Source organism: Mobula birostris, chromosome 28 (assembly GCF_030028105.1).
Source record: "Mobula birostris isolate sMobBir1 chromosome 28, sMobBir1.hap1, whole genome shotgun sequence".
NCBI lineage: Eukaryota > Metazoa > Chordata > Chondrichthyes > Myliobatiformes > Myliobatidae > Mobula > Mobula birostris.
Window position 1 is genome coordinate 42,623,239 of NC_092397.1, and position 19,554 is coordinate 42,642,792.

The window sequence follows — 19,554 nt, forward strand, 5'->3', positions numbered from 1 at the left end:
CATATCGTTTCCCGCCTGTCGCACTAAAAAAACAGAAATATAAATATATAACTGTGATTAAAAATGTTGATTCCAACAACACGGATTTGGGCTCGAACGAGGGAAGTTCCTTTCGCTAATCCTTGAGCACAACAGGTGACTGAATCGCTGGAGCAAACTGAGACACTGCTGTGAGAGGGACACGAGTGAAAGGCTCCAGTATTACAGCTGAGAAACATCAAGGTAATTCTGTTCACCCTCCTGTCCTCTTAAATGTGCCTGACATGGGCTACTAATAACAATTCCTCGTTAGTATCACACATCAAAGTTGCTGGTGAACGCAGCAGGCCAGGCAGCATCTCTAGGAAGAGGTGCAGTCGACGTTTCAGGCCGAGACCCTTCGTCAGGACTAACTGAAGGAAGAGTGAGTAAGGGGATTTGAAAGTTGGAGGGGGAGATCCAAAATGATAGGAGAAGACAGGAGGGGGAGGGATAGAAACCCGGACTCCAGCAACGACCATGGACACCTTCACAACGATTGCGCAACCACCAACTGCAACTCCAGCCTTGAACTCCAGGCCAGGTCTTTGTGTGCTGCTGTTGTGACTCCCGTCTCCCCTTCCCCCACCACCACTCCGCAGCCCCGTCTTCCTCAGATCCCACCGTCAGCTCCTGGGCCCTCAGAGGCTCCATCTTCCTCTCACCCCAACCTTCCCCTCTCCACTGACACCCCCAGCCTCCCCCCTCCCCCCTCTGATCCCAGCTCTCATCTGTGCCGGGTCTTTACCATCCCCTCCGACCTTCAACTGTCGGAGGCAGAACGCTCTGTTCTCAGTAAGGGCCTCACGTTTGTCCCCCTTCGCCCACACCTCAGCGAGTTCCGTGTTCGCCATGATGCGGAACTTTTCTTCCGCCGTCTCCGTCTCCGAGCCTACTTCTTCGGCAAGGACTCTTCCACCCCCACCGATGACCCCTTCTCCCGTCTTCAACCCTCCTCTTCTTCATGGACACCCCGCTCTGGCCTTCTGCCTGCTCTGGATCTCTTTATCGCTAACTGCCGACGGGACATCAATCGTCTCGACTTCACCGCACCTTGTCCCCATTCCAACCTCACTCCTTCAGAACGCTCTGCTCTCCACTCCCTCCGCACTAATCCTAACCTTATTATTAAACCCGCCGATAAGGGGGGTGCTGTCGTAGTCTGGCGTACTGACCTCTGCCTTGCCGAGGCACAGCGACAACTCGTGGATACCTCCTCTTATTTACCCCTCGATCGTGACCCCACTAAGGAGCACCAGGCCATTGTCTCCCACACCATCACCGACTTTATCCGCTCAGGGGATCTCCCATCCACTGCTACCAACCTTATAGTTCCCACACCCCGCACTTCCCGTTTCTACCTCCTACCCAAGATCCACAAACCTGCCTGTCCTGGCCGACCTATTGTTTCAGCTTGCTCCTGCCCCACCGAACTCGATTCTGCATACCACGACACGGTTTTATCACCCCTTATTCAATCCCTTCCCACCTATGTTTGTGACACTTCTCACGCTCTTAAACTTTTCGATGATTTTAAGTTCCCTGGCCCCCACCGCTTTATTTTCACCATGGATGTCCAGTCCTTATATACTTCCATCCCCCATCAGGAAGGTCTCAAAGCTCTACGCTTCTTTTTGGATTCAAGACCTAATTAGTTCCCCTCTACCACCACTCTGCTCCGCCTAGCGGAATTAGTCCTTACTCTTAATAATTTCTCCTTTGGCTCCTCCCACTTCCTCCAAACTAAAGGTGTAGCTATGGGCACCCGTATGGGTCCTAGCTATGCCTGCCTTTTTGTTGGGTTTGTGGAACAATCTATGTTCCGTGCCTATTCTGGTATCTGTCCCCCAGTTTTCCTTCGCTACATCGACGACTGCATTGGCGCTGCTTCCTGCACGCATGCAGAACTCGTTGACTTTATTAACTTTGCCTCCAACTTTCACCCTGCTCTCAAGTTTACCTGGTCCATTTCCGACACCTGCCTCCCCTTTCTAGATCTTTCTGTTTCTGTCTCTGGAGACAGCTTATCCACTGATGTCTACTATAAGCCTACTGACTCTCACAGCTATCTGGACTATTCCTCTTCTCACCCTGTCTCTTGCAAAAACGCCATCCCCTTCTCGCAATTCCTCCGTCTCCGCAGCATCTGCTCTCAGGATGAGGCTTTTCATTCTAGGACGAGGGAGATGTCTTCCTTTTTTAAAGAAAGGGGCTTCCCTTCCTCCACTATCAACTCTGCTCTTAAACGCATCTCCCCCATTTCACGTACATCTGCTCTCACTCCATCCTCCCGCCACCCCACTAGGAGTAGGGTTCCCCTGGTCCTCACCTACCACCCCACCAGCCTCCGGGTCCAACATATTATTCTCCGTAACTTCCGCCACCTCCAACGGGATCCCACCACTAAGCACATCTCCCCCCCCCCCCCCGCATTCCGCAGGGATCACTCCCTACGCGACTCCCTTGTCCATTCGTCCCCCCCATCCCTCCCCACTGATCTCCCTCCTGGCACTTATCCTTGTAAGCGGAACAAGTGCTACACATGCCCTTACACTTCCTCCCTTACCACCATTCAGGGCCCCAAACAGTCCTTCCAGGTGAGGCAAAACTTCACCTGTGAGTCGACTGGGGTGATATACTGCGTCCGGTGCTCCCGATGTGGCCTTTTATATATTGGCGAGACCCGACACGGACTGGGGGACCGCTTTGCTGAACATCTATGCTCTGTCCGCCAGAGAAAGCAAGATCTCCCAGTGGCCACACATTTTAATTCCACATCCTATTCCCATTCTGACATGTCTATCCACGGCCTTCTGTACTGTAAAGATGAAGCCACACTCAGGTTGGAAGAACAACACCTTATATTCCGTCTGGGTAGCCTCCAACCTGATGGCATGAACATCGACTTCTCTAACTTCCGCTAAGGCCCCACCTCCCCCTCGTACCCCATCTGTTACTTATTTTTATGCACACATTCTTTCTCTCACTCTCCTTTTTCTCCCTCTGTCCCTCTGAATATACCTCTTGCCCATCCTCTGGGTCCCCCCCCACCGTCTTTCTTCCCGGACCTCCTGTCCCATGATCCTCTCGTATCCCCTTTTGCCTATCACCTGTCCAGCTCTTGGCTCTATCCCTCCCCCTCCTGTCTTCTCCTATCATTTTGGATCTCCCCCTCCCCCTCCAACTTTCAAATCCCTTACTCACTCTTTCTTCAGTTAGTCCTGACGAAGGGTCTCGGCCTGAAACGTCGACTGCACCTCTTCCCACAGATGCTGCCTGGCCTGCTGCGTTCACCAGCAACTTTGATGTGTGTTGCTTGAATTTCCAGCATCTGCAGAATTCCCGTTGTCCTCATTAGTATAGTGGTTAGTATCCCCGCCTGTCACGTGGGAGACCGGGGTTCAATTCCCCGATGGGGAGATGTAGTTTTACTACATTACTGTATTCAATGGGAATATTGACATCAAAAGACAAATAAAATCGGACAAAGAATTTGTGTTTACGCTATTCAGTTCATTGGGCATTGGGAAGGATGGAATTGCTTGGGCTGCTGTGAGCCTTCCGAGAAGAAAGTGGTGTTATTGTCAACCTCTTTCCTCAAGTATCCCCTGAGAATCTATATCTCAGCACCGTTATTTGTTACTTGTTCGTTGTTACAGAGTCCATCATTCCGAGCATATTAATCCGGGGTTTTTGTTGTCAACTATGAATTCCCGCATGGTCCCGCCACAGTAGTAAGGTAACTAACCAAAATCAGTCCAGACGAAGGGTGCCGGTCGGAAACATCGACTGTTTACTCTTTTCCATTGATTTGCTTGGTCTGCTAAGTTCCTTCAGCATTTTGTGTGTGTTGCTTGGATTTCCAGCATCTGCAGATTTCTCCTGTGTGTGACCAATATTAAGTGTCACCCTGGAACATTTCATTTGCAGCCTCATCTTGTTTTGGTGTGCAAAATGGCTCCAGTCCCCTGCTGTGCAAAGAGAAACTCTGCTCTTCAAAGACCTTTCTTCCCTGGGTTGACTGTACACGATCTGTGAACTATCCTTGCCAAGACGCTACATTAACTTGACTTGCTGTAACATCCACAGTCCCCACTTCCCTTTCCGTCCTGTAAACGACCACATGAATTGTGGATGCAGCTGAATTGCACAGAAAGTTCGAGTCTCCCCAGTGATCCTGTCATCGTCTGTCTGCACAGTAGGATTGCTGAACGATAGGAGGCAGCTGTCCTTCAGGTCCTCTCTCCACAGAGTGCTCTCAGTAAGATATCTAAACAAATTTCAACACCAGCAAGAATATAAACCCCCTTGCCCACTGTACACTGGAGTTACACAAACTTCCTGGCAGAGAATGAGGCTAATCAGAAGGGTTCCAAAGGTGACGATAGAGTCGTATGTAACTCCTGCCCAAACTTCTTCACTTTAACAGCTTCTAACGGGATCTGCACGGATAAAATCGACGATGTTTTGCATTATTTCAGTCCAATAATGACACAAGTGCCTCCCCTCTCGGCCAACAGGAAGTTTAATGCTGTTCAGATTTGAAAGGCCATGATGCAGGTTGCTGCCACTTTGTTAGATATGTCTTTGATGACCAGACTTGTATCATGTAGCACTACAGCAGTGTTGTTAGCCGATCACCGCAACACTGGGGTCATACTGATGTTCTCACGATCCCGTCTGGTAGGTCTCCAGAACAGGAACACTACAAACCAGTAACGCTCATCATTCTCCTCATCCGTCAATGCTGGCAGGTGTTAGATTTTCTGCTACAGACTCCAAATATCAATAAATATTTGACAGCTTTTGTTCAGGCCAAAGGCTCAATTTAAAGGCAAAGAGGATACTCCTGGCAAACAGCAGTAGGCCTGCCAGCCAATACTGTAAGTGCCATTAACATAAATTATAGGATCACTGGTGACATGGACATTGCACGTAGTGTTACCTAAATCTGATCCCATCACCCTGTAGTTGCAGTAACAGACTTCACCCTCATCCTCATGAAGCAGCTTCAGAGCTGAGGATTCATGCAGTCCATGATGAGAAGTTTATGGCCATCGTTCAAAGCAGTTCCATTGGCAAGTGTGATTTCTCTGGGCAGTGCGGTCCAGTGCTCCCTTCACAGCTCTAATCTTCTTATCAAAGTGGTAAACAGAATCAAACTTAGTACAATTGAGGGTTAGAGATTGCACTGTTAACCCACCTTCCGAATGTCTGGGCCCCCTACAGCACACTCAACAACTCGACCGTTTAGTCCCAACATGCATTCATAACTAAGGGTCATGTTGTTTGAATGGAACAGGAGCTGTGCTGCCTCATCAGTGACATGAGGTGCAGAAACCACATACCCACTAACATTTCTCCTCGTCTCGGAACAGGAGAAGAAGCTGTCAATGCCAAGCATGCGGGCTTTCATCAGGTGCTATTTTACAATGGGCAGAATTACAATTGTACAGCTTCTACAGTACAGTTTGGGAAAGGATAATTTAAAGTAAGCTTCATAGTCTGTGGTGGTGATGGCGATAGAGGCTGAAACTGACTGTTATCGAAGTTGCCTTAGCGCCGAGGGTATCTTTAAGTTCAGTGGCCAGGCTGTCTCCATCTGTGACCCCTACTGTGTCCACTGCCAACATCCCCATGTTTGTTAAAGTGAATCAAAGAAAAGCAAAACCCATACAGCATGTAAAGCAGGTAATGTTGAAAGTTAGAGTGAAATTGTAAACAGAAGTTAATCTTGCAATGATCAAAAACAATGGCGTTACTGTCATTTTTATTAAATATAAAACAGAATACAAGTTAAAATAACGTTCAAATTAAATAATTAATCAAATTAATTAATAAAATAACGGGCAACTGTCACAATATTTTTATACAACGGTCAATATTACTGATATAATGGTAGAGCAGTCCAGGGAGTCTCCAGTCCTCACACAAATATTATCCATTCCCTTAACAGTTTGAATCACTTGATTTCATCTGGAATTATTGTAAACTACTCAGAATTTTACTTACCTCTTTTCATCTCAAACAGGTAACAGTCTGCATTTTATTTAACCTGGGCTAATTTACTCATCATTTACAATAACATTCATTACGATCGAGTAAATCCGTGAACTTCTGAAATACCTCGCTTGTCTACTTTATAAATTCATTAACGTGCTCATCTGCTTTTTGTGCAATACTGTGTATCATATGTCACTTATGGAGTGTGAAGGAAACACTTCAATATAACACGCCATTTTAGTTCAAAGTGCATAAAAGTCTCCATATTGCTCATTCTCCCGTTGTGCTAGTGAGAGGTTTACACCTACCTCATCGAGTACTCAGGAGACACGACTGGGGTGGGCTTTGTTGTAACTGTACCTGTGGGAGGCAGGGGTACAGCAGGTTCCTACTACTTCCTACTCAGACATTGGTACCAGTTGTGTCTTGTTACACACTGAGGTAGACTCGATTACATTTTCCTGTTCTTCCTAAGTCCTTTTTCTCTAACTTTATTTCATCTTCTCTGCTCTTACTGTGAGAAGCAACCAATTATTTTTGCATTTCACTCCAGGTGAACACCACAGGCCAGCTGAAAGTTTCCTCACATTTTTCTCCTTATATCTATACATCCCAGCATGTGAAGACAGACTCCAGCAGATTGAGCGGACGAGACCAATGGAAGGTCCAACGGTCAAGAAGGCGGTCTCTGCAAGCATCGTGGAACGTGTAGAGCAGGACAAGACACAGAAGACATCCTGGTCATCCACTGCGCCTAGTCCCATCTCCAGCCGTCTAGACTCTGTCTTGCCACTGGATCCAGATGGGAATTAGGAAGAGAGTGAGGCTGACGCTGCGCAGCTCTCCCTCACTTAAATCCAAATCACTCGCTAGTCTCGACACCATCATAATGGTGTCGAGGTCCTCATCGACGTCAATGATGGACGAACAACATCTGTACTTCTGCAAGCGCTCCCTTCTTCCATTCCACCCACTTCTCAACAGACTTCATTCTTTCTGCTCCATAATGTGTGAACACACACGCCACCAGAGTTCTCTTAGATGTCCAGGACAGTGACTCTCACGTGACCATTCAGACACATAATCAGGGCACTCACTCATACTTCAGAATTCCCTTTATTTCCTGCATCATGGGATCAAATCCACCCCAAGGCATATGCATCATGACCAATGGGATTCCATCCCGGAGGTGGCAAAACCTACAAAGGGTAGTGGATTCGGCCCGGTATATCACAGGTAAAACACTCACAACCACTGAGCACATCTACATGAAACATTGCCGTAGGAAAGCAGCGTCCATCGTCAAAGATCCTCACCACCCAGGCAATGCTCTTTTCTCACTGCTGCCATCAGGTAGAAGGTACAGGTACCTCAGGACTCGCATCACCTGGTTCAAGAACAGTTACTACCCCTCAGCCATCAGTGTCTTGAACAAAAGGGGATAGCAACACTTATTTAAGAGCTCTGTTATATTGTTATTTCATACTCGTTATTTATTGCAATTTACCTTTCTTCATTTGCACAGTTTGCTTACAGTTTATCTTTCCTCATATTTACAATTCGCAGGTACTGTTCTGTAGATTTTGTTAAGACTGCCCACCGAAAAAGACTCTCAGGGTTGCAGAAACATAATAGAAACATTGAAAACCTACAGCACAATGCCGGCCCTTCGGCCCACAAAGTTGTGCCGAACATGTCCTTACCTTAGAACTACCTTGGCTTACCGATAGTCCTCTATTTTTCTAAGCTCCATGTTTATATCCAGGAGTCTCTTAAAAGACTCTATTGTGTCCGCCTCCACCACGGCCGCCAGCAGCCCATTCCATGCACTCACCACTCTGCATAAAAAACTTACCCCTGACATCTCCTCTGTACCTCCTTCCAAGTAGGTTGTACAGTACATGGTTTCACGTATGTACTGTGAGAATAAATTGTACTTTGAACTATATGGTGACATATAAGTACTATAATAACAACTTGCCTTGGGTTTAAATTTTGACTTTGACAGTATTTTTCCGTGATGCTCTTTTTTCACGGTGTGTTCAGTGATTCAGTTACAACGTGTTTTCCACAAAATTACAAAAGATTATCCACACAAAAATATACAAGATATAAACATTAAATATTTCTGAGACCGTGAAGAGTCAAATTAAAATATGAATATTACTGTCTATAACACACTCAATTTCCGTGGGGGTGGGGACATTGGTCCCGGAAATCTTCCACTGTCCCCATTCTATTTACAATGTTCGCAAGTTTCCCAGTTGCTACAGTGATTGACAGCTCCCGCTGCCCCTCCGGCACGTGACACAATATGAATACGACACTGACGCGCTGACGTCACAGAGGGCCCTCCTTCACCGACGTCGTTTCCTGGGAAACGGCCCGGTGCGGGGCGGCCGCGGTAAATCCGGATGGACGGGACGGCTCTGCAGGGAAGTGGAGTCGGTCTCTACTTGTTGGGGTTTCGGCTTCACTGGGGATCCGCCTCTCCTCTTCCTGCCCGCGGAACAGTGAGTGTCTGTCAGCGCCTCACTGCACCGGCTCTCTGCCTCAGGTACAATACTTAAAACATATTTGCACAGTCACATGGATGGGAAAGGTTGAGAGGGATACGGGCCTAATGCAGGCAGATGGGCCGAGTTCAGCTCGACAACTTGGTCGGCGTGGATGAGTTGTACCGAAGGGACTGTTTCATTTCTGTATAGACCAGTGACTCTATTTTGGGAGGTTAAATCATGGCAGGATGCACACAGATTCCTGAGGAGTTTCTGCCCTCCAGCACACCTCTTCTGGTACTGATTTACAATACAGCTTTTCTCTGTGTGAAATATTTACCCTTCAGATCCCCTTTAAATCTGTCTTTAAACAGTTTTGTCCTACTCTAATGAGAGGCAGTTCTTTGGCTGACAAGGCAAGCAGAACACACATTCCTGTCTACCTGTGATGCCACATACAGGGAACTGTGTAACAATATTAGAGGCACATGCACAGGGACTTCAGTGAGCAAGGCCCAGAGGGATATGAAACTAATGCAGGGAAGTGGGATTAGTGTAGCTGTGCATGATGGGGACCATAAATGTGATGGGCCAGAGGGTCTGTCTCTATCCTGTACAACCCTGACCACAACACTCCTCCACTGCGAGCTGTGAGCTTGTTCCACTGAACCCCTTATCCTCTGAGAAGATATTTGCACCCTCCCACTGTGACCAAGTTGTCAGCCATCTCTCCTAATATCACCCAGAGTACTTCACCAAATTCCCATAGAAGACTATTGTTACTGGTGCACAGGGAATGGCAGCATTTTGGTAGCCTTTTGAGGGGGTTGGTTCAGTATGTGGCGATTAATACCTTTGTACAACAACAATCCCATCATACTGGGTACTGAATGTTTTAGGTATGACCATCCTGAAGTTCTGTGTTTCAGGTTCCCATTGCACTTTCACTGTCAGTGATTTCTGCATGTCCATAGTGACCATTGAGAATCTGTCCCCACTAACTCAGCACTTGGTCTGTCTCCTACCCTGCCTTGGTGATTCAAATGCTCATCCAGATGGTCCTTAAATACCAGCCTGCACCACCCCTTCGGACTGTGTTCCAGATTGTAACCTCCCTCTGGGGAGATGGGAAACATAGAAAACCTACAGCACAATGCAGGCCCTTCGGCCCACAAGTTGTGCCAAACATGTAGCTAACTTTGAAATTACTAGGGTTACCCATAGCCCTCTATCTTTCTAAGCTCCGTGTATCTATCCAAACGTCTCTTAAAAGACCCTATCGTATCAGCCTCCACCACTATTGCTGGCAGCCCATTCGATGCACTCACCACTCTCTGCGTTTAAAATAAATAAAAAAAAAACAACAACTTAACCTGACATCTCCTCTGTACCTACTCCCAAGCACCTTAAACCTGTGCCCTCTTGTGCCAGCCATTTCAGCCCTGGGAAAAAGCCTCTGACTATCCACACAGTCAATGCCTCTCATCATCTTGCACACCTCTATCAGGTCACCTCTCATCTTCTGTCGCTCCAAGGAGAAAAGGCCGAGTTCATTCAACCTATTCTCATAAGGCATGCTCCCCAATCCAGGTAACATTCTTGTAATTCTCCTCTGCACCTTTCTGTGGTTTCCACATCCTTCCTGTAGTGAGGCGACCAGGACTGAGCACAGTACACAAGTGGGTCTGACCAAGGTCCTATCGAGCTGCAACATTACCTCAATTCCACGGTTGATGAAGGCCAATGAACCGTGTGCCTTCTTTACCACATAGTCAACCTGCGCAGCTGCTTTGAACGCCCTATGGACTCTGACCCCAAGATCCCTCTGGTCCTCTACACTGCCTTGGTCTTACCATTAATACTATATGCTGTCATCATATTTGACCTGCTAAAATGAACCACTTCACACTTACCTGGGTTGAACTCCACCTGCCACTTCTCAGCCCAGTTTTGCATCCTATCAGTGTCCCGCTGTAACCTCTGACAGCCCTCCACACTATCCACAACACCCTCAACCTTTGTGTCATCAGCAAATTTACTAACCCATCCCTCCACTTCCTATCCAGGTCATTTATAAAAATCACAAAAAGTAAGGGTCCCAGAACAGATCCCTGAGGCACACCACTGGTCGCCGACCTCCATGCAGAATATGACCCATTTACAACCACTCTTTGCCTTCTGTGGGCAAGCCAGTTCTGGATCCGCAAAACATTGTCCCCTTGGATCCCATGCCTCCTTATCTTCTCAATAAGCCTTGCATGAGGTACCTTATCAAATGCCTTGCTGAAATCCATATACACTACATCTACTGCTCTATCTTCATCAATGTGTTCGGTCACATCCTCAGAAAATTCAATCAGGCTCTTAAGACATGACCTGCCCTTGATAAAGCCATGCTGACTATTCCTAATCATATTATACCTCTCCAAATGTTCATAAATCCTGCCTCTCACGATCTTCTTCATCAGCTTACCAACCACTGAAGTAAGACTCACTGGTCTATAATTTCTGGAGCTATCTCTACTCCCTTTCTTGAATGAGGAAACAACATCCGCAATCCTCCGGAACCTCTCCTGTCCCCATTGATGATGCAAAGATCATTGCCAGAGGCTCAGCAATCTCCTCCCTTGCCTCCCGCAGTATCCTGGGGTACATCTCATCCGGTCCCGGCCTCTTATCCAACCTGATGCTTTCCAAAAGCTCCAGCATATCCACTTTCTCAATATCTACATGCTCAAGCTTTTCAATCTGCTGCAAGTCATCACTAAAATCATCAAGATCCTTTTCTGTAGTGAATATTGAAGTAATGTATTCATTAAGTACCTCTGCTATTTCCTCCGGTTCCATACACACTTTCCCACTGTCACACTTGATAGGTCCTATTCTTTCATGTCTTATCCTCTTGCTCTTCACATACTTGTAGAATGCCTTGGGGTTTTCCTTAATCCTGCCTGCCAAGGCCTTCTCATGGCCCTTCTGGCTCTTCTAATTTCCTTCTTAAGCTCCTTCCTGTTAGCCTGACAATCTTCTAAATTATGATCACTATCTCCAAAGTGCTCTGCCGCTGAGAGAACTGACACCTGACCAGGTTCATTTCCCAATACCAAATCAAGTACAGTCTCTCCTCTTGTAGGCTTATCTACACATTGTGTCAAGAAACCTTCCTGAACACACCTAACAAACTCCACCCTATCTAAACCCCTTGCTCTGGGGAGATGCCAATCGATATTTGGGAAATTAAAATCCCCTACCGCGACAACTCTGTTGTTATTACTCATTTCCAGGATCTGTTTCCCTATCTGCTCCTCGATATCCCTGTTACTATTGGGTGGCCTATGAAAACCACCCAGTAGAGTAATTGACCCCTTCCTGTTCCTAATCTCCACCCATAGAGACTCTATAGACAATCCTCCCATGACATCCTCCTTTTCTGCAGGCATGACACTATCTCTGATCAACAGTGCCACGCCCCATCTCTTTTGCCTTCCTCTCTGTCCTTCCTGAAACATCTAAAACCCGGCACTTGAAGTAACCATTCCTGTCCCTGAGCCATCCAAGTCTCTGTAATGGCAAGTAGTGAGCCATGCTCAAAGCTCATCCGCTTTGTTCACAATACTCCTTGTGTTAAAATAGACACATCTCAAACCGTTGGTCTGAGCACGTACCTTCTCTATCACTTGCCTGTCCTCCCTCACACACTGCCTCCAAGCTTTCTCTATTTCTGAGCCAACCGCCTCTTCCCCAGTCTCTTCAGTTCCGTTTCCACCCAAACAGTTCTAGTTTAAACTCTCCCCAGTAGCAAACCTCCCCGCCAAGATATTGGTCCCCGTGGGATTCAAGTACAACTCATCCTTGTTGTACAGGTCACACCTGCCCCAAAAGAGGTCCAAATGATCCAGAAATCTGAATCCTTGCCCGCTGCTTCAATCCCTCAGCCACGCATTTATCCGCCAGCTCATTCTATTCCTATACTCACTGTCTCGTGGCACAGGCAGTAATCCCGAGATTACTACCTTTGCTCTCCTGCTTCTCAACTTCCTTCCTAACTCCCTGTAGTCTGTTTTCAGGACCTCTTCCCTTTTCCTACCTATGTCACTGGTACCAATATGTACCACACCCTCTGGCTGTTCTCCATTCCACTGCAGGATATTTTGGACTTGATCTGAAACTTCCCAGACCCTGGCATCTGGGAGGCAAACTATCATCCGTGTTTCTTTCCTGCATTCACAGAGTGCCAAACTAAAGAGTCCCCCATCACTACGGCCTTTCTCTTCCTTTCCCTACCCTTCTGAGCCACAGGGCCGGGCTCTGTGTCAGAGGCACGGCCACTGTTGCTTCCCCCAGGTAGGCTATATCCCCCCTACCCCCCAACAGTACTCAAACAGGAGTACTTATTGTTCAGGGGGACAGCCACAGCGGTACTCTCTGGTCCCTGACCCTTCCCCTTCCCTCTCCTGACTGTTAACCACTTGTCTGTCTGCTGTGGTCCCGGTGTGATCACTCTTCTATTACCTCCTCGCTGTCCTTGACCAGACGAAGGTCAACGAGCTGCAACTCCCGTTCCCTAACGCAGTCCCTTAGGAGCCACAGCTCAACAGACTGGGTGCGGATATTGCCATCCAGGAGGCTGGGAGACTTCAGAACTTTCAACATCTGACACCGAGCACAGAACACCGGGCTCACACACATACTTCCTTTCCACAATTAACGCAGGTAAATCTACCTCGCCTCGTTACCACCTAAACCAGTTGAGCCAAAGCTCTCTCACTCTGCTGCCCGTTGGATATGGCGATCTTCTTTTTAAACCTTTTCCCGCTCTGAGCCATTCCACTCGCAGCCTTCTTGCTTTTCTTCATCCTCTTTAAACCACACATTTCTCTCGTTAAAACTTTTGTTGCACACACCTCATAATTGTCTGCATTAAATTCCATCTGCCATTTTAACAACTGGACAACGTCCCATGTCAATATTTGCTAGCCTTTCTTGCTGTCCACTGCACCCCTAATCTTGGTGTTATCTGCAAACTTGCTGATCCAGTTTACCACATTCTCATCCAGATGTTAATCCAGATGGAAAACAACAATGGACCCAGCACTGGGAAGTTTAACCAGGGCAGGATGTACACAGTGAATGACAGGTTCCTGAGAAGTGTTGATGAACAGAGACTTGGTGCGTTTCTCCCTCCACCACCTCCTCTGGCAGGTCATTCAGGAGACCATCACTGATCCTTATCCCTCTCAAGCCCCTCTCCCACCCCCTCCCATCCCACTCACAATCAAGAACATCCACATTAAATATACTCAGTGAATTGGCCACAGCTGTCTGTGGGGATGAATTCAGAGTCAGAACCAGAATCAGGTTTATTATCACCGATGTGTGTCATGAAATTTGTTAATGTAGCAGCAGCAGTTCAATGCTGTACATGATAATATAGAAAGAATAAATAAATTACAGAATGTGTGTGTATGGATATGTTTATGTAGATTGAAAACAGTGCAAAAACAGAAATAACATATATAGAATACATCTATAGCAGTTTTGTCTGTTTTAAATTGAGAAATCAACTATCTCCAAACTCCTGATGAAACATATCCGCTGTCTTGCCCTCTTTATACTGTAGCTGCATCGATATGTTGGGACCAGGTTAGATCCTCGGAGATACTGGCATCCAGGAACTTGAAATTGTTCACTCTCTCCACTTCTGATCCCTCTATGAGGATTGATTCCTGTTCCCTCATCGTACCCTTCCTTCAATCAGCTCTTTTGTCGCACTGACATTAAGCACAAGGTTGTTGCTGCGACACCACTCAACCAGCTGGTATATCTTGCTCCTGTAAGTCCTCTCCTCTCCATCTGAGATTGTGCCAGCAATGGTTGTATCCAGCATATTTATGGACGGCTTTTGAGCTACGCTGAGTCACACAGTCATGGGTAGAGGGGGAGTGGAGCAGTCGGCTAAGCACAATCCCTGAGGTGAACCAGTGTCAGTGTTGATCGTCAGCAAGGAGGAGATATTAATTTGAATTTGAATTAACTTTATTTCTTGTATCCTTCATGTACATGAGGAGTAAAAATCTTTGTTACATCTCCGTCTAAACGTGCAATTTACAATCATAGTAATTTATATTAATTTATAATAGATAGAACAACCAATATAACATAGAAATACACTCAAATCAGTGTGAGTTAATCAGTCTGCTGGCCTGGTGGAAGAAGCTGAGCCGGAACCTGTGTGTCCTGGCTTTTATGCTGCGGTCCTGTTTCCCGGATGATTGCAGCTGGAATAGATTGTGGTTGGGGTGACTCAGGTCCCCAGTGATCCTTCAGGCCCTTTTCTCACACCTTTTGTTGTAAATGTCCTCAGTCATGGGAAGTTCACAACTACAGATGCGCTGGGCTGTCTGCACCACTCTCTGTAGAGTCCTGCGATTAACAGAGATGCAGTTCCCATACCAGGCAGTGATGCAGCCATTCAGGATGTTCTCAATTTTGCCCCTGTAGAAAGTTCTTAGGATTTGGGGGCCCATAGCAAACTTCCTCGACCGCCTGAGGTGAAAGCGGTGCTGTTGTGCCTTTTTCACCACTCAGCTGGTGTGTGCGGACTGCGTGAGATCCTCAGGTATGCTAATGCTGAGGAACTTAAAGCTGTTTACTGTCGACACCCCAGATCCGTTGATGTCAATAGGGGTTAGCTCATCTCCATTAATCCGCACAGATTGTGGTCTCCTGGTTAGGAAGTCGAGGATCGAGTTGCAGAGAGACCAGGTTCTGCAGCTTATTAATCAGGACTGTGGGATTGATGGTGTTAAACACTGAGCTATAGTCAATGAACTACATCCTGACACAGGCTGTGCAGATGCACTACCCTTTGGTAAGGAAATTATTCCTGATCTTTGTTCTAACAGGATGTCCTGTGTTCTGAGGCTGTGCCCTGTGATCCCAGACTGCCCCGCTATCGGAAACATCCTCCCCACTCCATTGTAGGCCTTTCTATTTTTGATAGGTTTCAATGAGATTCCCTCATTCTTCTAAAGTCTAGCGAGTACAGGACCAGAGCCAGCAAACAATCCTCGTGCATTAACCCTTTTATTGCCAGGATCATTCTTGTGAACCTCCTCTGGACCCTCTCCTATGCGAGCACGTACCTTTTTAGATAAGGGGCCCAAAACAGTTCACAATGCTCCAAGTGTGATCGGACCAATGCCTTATAAAGTCTGAGCATTACATCCCTGCTTTTGTGTTGTAGTCTTCTTGAAATGAATGCTGACGTTGCATTTGATTTCCTTACCACCAAATCAACTGGCAAGTTTATCATTAGGAAATCCTGCACATCGGAGACGTGCCTGACCCCAGTACCCGGGAGGGGACACCCCACCGTGGCATCTCTCTTGCTGCCACAGAATCTCCTGCACATCCCCTGTACTGTGAGTCTGTTGTCATCACTGCTGTGATTGACCTTTCCTCCCGCGGAGTATCGGACCGGGGTGTCAGTATCACTGACATGACGGGCTGCTGTTCTCTGGTTTGTCACCCTCCCAGGGGTATCCAAAGGAGTGTACTTGTTGCTGAGGGTCACAGCCACAGGGAGACATTGCACTCTCTGTCTCTTCCCCTTTCCAGTCACGGTAGTCACCAAACTATTTGCAGCCTAACCTCAGGTTTGACCAACCCACTGAATCTCTGGTCTCAGCATCCTGGAAGCTCCAGGTCTGTCCATCTCCAGCACCATTCCCATTTCTAGTGGTCACCCTCGTGCATTAATCCTTTTATTGCCAGGATCATTTGTGGCACCTTGTCAAAGAAAGCCTTTTGAAAGTCCAAATATATGACATCAGTGCATCCCGTTTATCCATCCTGCGTGTAATCTCCTCAACGTATTCCAACAGGTTCATCAGGCAAGACTTTCCCTTAAGGAAACCGTGCTGACTTTGTCCTTTCTTGTCCTGTGTTTCCAATACTCCTTAATAATTGACTCCAGTATCTTCCCAACCACTGAGGTCCAGTTAACTGGTCTGTAATTCCCTTTCTGCTGCCTTGCTTTGTTATATGCCTTCCCTTTTGGTTTTACATTAGCTTTGATTTCCTTGTCAGCCACGGTTGTACTATTTTGCTACTTGAATATTTATTTGTTTTTGGAATACATTCATCCTGCACCTCCCTCATTCTCCCCAGAAACTGTTGCTGCTCTGCTGCCGTCCCTGCCAGTATCTCCTTCCAATTTACTTCAGCCAACTCCTCTCTTAAACCACTGTAACTACCTTAACTCCACTGAAACACTGCTGTGTCAGACTTTACATTCTCCCTATCCAATTTCATGTTGAACTCAATGATCCTGAGATCACTGGCTCCTAAGGGTTCTTTTACCTTAAGCTCCCTAATCACCTCCAGTTTATTCAATAACACATAATCCAGTATAGCTGTTCCCCTAGTAGGCTCAATGACAAACTGCTCCAAAAAGCCATCTGTTTGGCATTCAGCAAACTCTCTTGAGATCTATTTCCAACCTGATTTTCCCAATCGACCTGCATGTTAAAATCTCCCCTGACTCCCATGAAATCTCGAATAACATTCCCCTTTTGATATGTCTTTTCTATTTCCTGTTGTAATCTGTGGCCCACATCCCAGCAACTGTTGGAAGGCCTCTATATAACTACCATCAACGTCTCTTACCCTTGCAGGTTTTTAACCCAATTCACAAGTATTCAACATCTTTCGATCCTGTGTCACATCTTTCTACTGATTTGTTACCATTCTTTACCAGCAGAGCCATGCCATCCCCATTGTCTACCTTCCTATCCCTCTGATACGTGTAACCTGGGGCATTTAGCTCCCAACTACAAACATTCTTCAGCCGTGGTTCAGTGATGGTCACGACAATCCGTAATAGGGCAATAAGATTATCCACCTTATTTCTTATACTCTGTAAATTGAGATATAACAGTTTCAGTACTGTATTTGCTACCCTTATTGATTCTGCATCCCTCATGCACTGATACTCACCCTGCTGGCTGCAGTTATGTCCTATCATCTGCCTGCCCTTCCTGACCGTGTGACTGCATGCGATCTTTGCTTTCTTTACCATCCGTCCTACCCTGAGTCTTTTCACACCTGTTCCCACACCCCTGCCAAATTAGTTTAAACCCTCCCCAGCTGCTCTAACAAACCAGCAGTATGCCCACAAGAAAACTAATCTCAGGGTTGTATACGGTGACAGAAATGTATTTTGATAGTACATTTTCTTTCAGCTTTGAACTTTGTAGTAGAGAGCTGTGTGTTGTACTGGTCTGTGTCCTCACTGGCCGGTGCTGTGCTCTGGCAGCTCAGTGTGTTTGGTATGCAGTGTCAGTGTTTCAACAGAAGTGTGTCCTTATTACACAATTGATCTTGTCCACCCTGGAGCTTGGTAGATTCACTGGAGGTCAGAATGGTTTCTTCAGACTATTATTGGGTAGAGAATCATTCTGTGATCGTCGAGACTATTTGACCCATCAAGTTAATACCACCTCCTGCTACAACATTTCCACAGTCCCATTCCCCACTCTGTCCCCACAGCTCTGCAGGTCATTTCCCCTGAAGGACCTGTCTAATTCCTCTTTGAACACTGGTTGTTCCTGCCACCACTCTGCTGAGTCCCATATTTCCCAAGGGGAAGTCAAGAATGTCCCCCTCCCTGGTGGACCACAGATTGTTTCAGGAAACCTTTCTGAACACAAATAATGCCACATCCAAGCCTCAGTTTGTAAGGGAGTCCCAGTTACTCTGAGGAGATATTCACTCACCAGATCTACTCTGTTGTTTTTACATCATCCCATGACCTGTTAACATATCTGTTTCTGTCTCTTACTGGCTATTGGGAGGCCGACAGTATAATCCCATCATGGTGATTGCACCTTTCTTATTCCTGATCTCTATCCAGATTGTCTGACTGGATGAGCCTCTGGGGTGAGCATGACCTTGTGACATTCTGCCTGATCAGCAGTACCGCTCCCCAACCTCATTCACCTCCCTCAGGACTGTCTGAATCATCTAAATCCTGGAAGGTTTATCTGTCAGTCCTGCCCTTCTCTCAGCCAGATCTCTGTAATGGATGAGTCACCATGCCATGTACTAATCCAGAATCTAAGTACGTCTGCCTTAACCATTCTACACTGCACTGATATAAACACACTTCAGGCCCTCAGTGCCACTGTGCTCATTAACTTGGCCTAACTTCACAGTGGTGCACTGGGCCAGTGGCATCAACATGGGTGATCCATCAGACTCAATAAACTGATTGGAAAGGCTGGCTCTGTTCTAGGAGTCAAACTGGACACACTGGAGGCCGTGGTAGAACAAAGGACCCGACGGAAAATCCTGGCAATTCTGGACAATGTTTCTCACCCTCTGCAGGCCACCTTGGCTGAACAGAGGAGCACCTTCTGTAACAGACTAAGACAACTCTGCTGCTCGGAAGAACGCTGTATGAAGTCATTCTTACACTGGGCCGTCAGGGTCAATAATGAGTCAACCTATAGCCGGGGAAGTGACCCCCCCCCCCCATGTTCGACTGTTGGAGGTAACTTACTTTTTATTCTTTCTCTTGCTTCCCTTCTGATATTTGTATATCTGTGCACTTGTAATGCTACTGAGACACTGTAATTTATCCATTTGCACTTACTTTCTGTGTTAATCCACATCCATCAATGCCAGTTACTGACCTCTTACTCTTCCCATCACCTGTCCTGAAGGAGGGCCCAATGATCCATGTAACTAAAACCCTCCATCCTGCACCAGCTTGTGCGCCACACATATAAATACCTTTGTATTTCTTCCCTCGCTAGCAGCTGACACTGGGATTACCCCCCCCCCCGCCCCCCAACACCCCAGAGTTTCTACTTAACTTTTTCCTGAACTTCCTAAGTTCTCTTTGCAGGACTTTGTCTCTTTTGTTAGAGCCAATATGGACCACGACCTCTGGCTGCTCACCCTGCCTTTTCAGAATGGCCTGTACTTGTTCAATTCCATCCTTGGCCCTGGGACCAGGGAGGTAATGCAC

The 19,554-nt window shown here is 46.8% G+C and overlaps 1 protein-coding gene and 1 non-coding gene across 5 annotated transcripts in view; both read left to right on the forward strand.

Annotated features, from left to right (window-relative positions):
• LOC140189264 (histone H2B-like) overlaps window positions 1-19,554 on the forward strand; it is a 621,074-nt gene that overhangs the window by 172,421 nt on the left and 429,099 nt on the right. The window contains exons 1-2 of one of the 4 annotated variants that reach the window (XR_011883490.1): window positions 8,447-8,578; window positions 18,909-19,068. The exons of 1 other annotated variant lie outside the window; for it this stretch is intronic. The gene's annotated coding sequence lies outside the window, so the exon portion shown is untranslated. 2 more of the 4 variants (XR_011883491.1, XR_011883488.1) reach the window with 2 other exon arrangements.
• On the forward strand, window positions 3,367-3,438 carry trnad-guc (transfer RNA aspartic acid (anticodon GUC)). The gene has a single exon. It is a non-coding gene; the product is annotated as a tRNA-Asp (tRNA).